At 42.7% G+C, this 2,582-nt stretch overlaps 1 pseudogene; it reads left to right on the forward strand.

Moving 5' to 3' along the window:
- Positions 1-501: 501 nt before the first annotated feature.
- Positions 502-1,621, forward strand: LOC131920433 (large ribosomal subunit protein uL2m-like; annotated as a pseudogene).
- The last annotated feature ends 961 nt before the right edge of the window (positions 1,622-2,582 follow it).

Below are 2,582 nucleotides of genomic sequence, written 5' to 3' on the forward strand. Positions count from 1 at the left end.
ACACGACAAGGTCCTTCAGAAGGAATATTCACAAGTAGGACAGTAACATAAATAGCTCTTATTTCTGACTACAGAGTTTCTAACTTGTAAATATAAGTGGTAATATTTAGCCCAACTATATAAGGTAAAATTCATATTGACAGATGCTAGCAATTGAAACAGTCAGATGAAATAACTTATATTATATCTTATTTACTATTCATAACAACCTTGTGAAGAAGATATCTTTGACTCCCATTTTAACAACAAGAAAACTGAAGCTCAGAGGATTTACGTGACTTTTTAAAGAACATGAAGTCATAAACAACAGCTCAAAACAAACTAAACAAAGTCTAAAACTCATCCCCAATTACCTACAGTGTTCCAGTTTCAAATGCACTACTCTATATTTAACTATTTTAAATCAATTAGGGAAGAGCTTGTGTATTTCATGTAGTTTATTATTTTAATTATATGCTGTGGCATTCCTCAACTCTCAGTAACTATGACTACCTATAAAAAATGTGCCTAGGGAAGTTGGACCACCCCATAACCCTGTACACGCTCACTAGTGCTCTGCACTCTCTGAGCCTGGCATCCTCCGCCATTACTGCCCGGGTTCCGACTCTGCTCCCTGCTGCCCAGCATGCAGAGGGCAAAAGGCATTGGTACTGATTGATGGTGCTATCTGGGTGTGTGGAATTTACCACCTCTGGAGAAGGGAATTCTTTAGGGAAGAAAAGGTTTCCTGACAAGAGCTTGCAACAAATTGGAAGATGATGAAAGGGAGAACATCACATTGGAGAAATATTTCAGAGATACTTAGCAATGTTCTTCAGCGGCCCTCTGCCTTGGTGCTGCCTTCTCGCTGCCCAGTGCATATGTCTGAGGACCTTAATGCCAAGTTTGTGTCCTGGAAGAGTCGTACCAAGTACACAGACAAACCAGTGGAGATGAGGAAGTCTGAGGGCCAAGACCATACAGGCCGCATCCAAGTACATGGTATTGGTGGGGACCACAAGCAAAATTATAGAATGATTGACTTTCTACGGTTCTGGCCACAAAAGGAATCCAAACCAGAACCCTTTGAGGAGAAGATTGTCACAGTCCGCTATGATCCATGTAGGTCTGCATACGTAGCTCTGGTCACGATGGGGGAAGCCTGAAACGCTGGATCATTGCCCCAGAAAACATGAAGGCAGGAGATACAATCCTGAACTCTCAACTATATAGGCAGAACGGCAGTGGCTGCTCAGGAAGGGGATGCACACCCTCTTACGGCATTGCCTGTGGGGACCCCTCATCAACAATGTGGAAAGTGAGCCTGGCGGAGGAGCCCAGTATATCTGAGCTGCAGGGACATGTGGCGTGCTGCTTCGTAAGGTGAATGGAACAGCCATTATCCAGCTACCCTCTAAGAGGCAAATGCAGGAGCTGGAGACGTGCACTGCCACTGTAGGTAGAGTTTCCAATGTTAATCATGACCAGCGGTTCATCAGCAAGGCAGGATGGAACCGCTGGCTGGGCAAGAGGCATAACAGTGGGCTGTGGCAGCGTAAGGGAGGCTGGGCGGGCCAGAAGATTCGGCCACTGCCCCATGAAGAGCTATGTAAAGCTGCCCTCTGTTGCTGCCCAAAGCTGATACTCCTGGACTCTAATAAAATGCCCCTTGTTTTCAAAAAAAAAAAAAGTGCCTAGCAACATTCTGTCTCAGAGAAGGGAGGAGCTCAGTGGTGCTACCCTTTCCTAAAGATCTACAGGAAGTTTATGGTTGAAGGGAGATGGAGAAACATTTCTTTCAGTGATACAGCCACTGGCAAGTTGCCCATTTTCCTCACTTATGTTCCTATAAGCATCCCTGATTCGACTCTTTAAGACACCAGGAAAACAGTCATGGGTGAGAGATGCAAGAAACTTCTCCCAGAAGACTATGGATAAAATGGTTTAAGGGTGTAAAAGAAAAGGAAAGCTATAACAAGTAAGGGTCACTGAATAAGTAACAAAAGAGGCTGACACACTGGAGAGACTAACAGAGGCAGACTGGTAATTTCAAAAGACAATCAAATCAAAGCATCATTTTTACTAGGGTAAATGAACTAAGAATGATATCCAGCTAAAAATAGAAAATTGAATGATTATATGTTAAGGGATTTGTTTCTTTTGAAATATATTTGATTCTCTGAGATGTCATATAATGTATTCTGATCCTATTTATCACCCATTACTCCCCATGAATTTTTCAGATCTATCTCCACCTTCCTACCACTCAACTTCATGTCCTCTTTTGTTTGTTTAACCCATCAAGTACTATTTGTCCTGTCTATATACTCCAAGGTGTGGGGTCATCAGCTTGGGGCCTGGTCAATCTACAAGAGGCCACATCCTTAACGCAAACTGACCTTCTAGCCCCTAAAACCCACCAACTGTCCATAGTTCCTATTTAAACTAACATTATTATCATATAAAGTCATTGTATGGCTTTGGAGGCAATCATCTTCATAATAATCCACTGCTGGGGATGCTGTGAATGTATTGATCTGATTGATTAATAAATAAAACGCTGATTGACCAGTAGCCAGGCAGGAAGTATAGTGTAGGCAGGA

Source organism: Peromyscus eremicus, chromosome 10 (genome assembly GCF_949786415.1).
Source record: "Peromyscus eremicus chromosome 10, PerEre_H2_v1, whole genome shotgun sequence".
NCBI classification, from domain to species: domain Eukaryota; kingdom Metazoa; phylum Chordata; class Mammalia; order Rodentia; family Cricetidae; genus Peromyscus; species Peromyscus eremicus.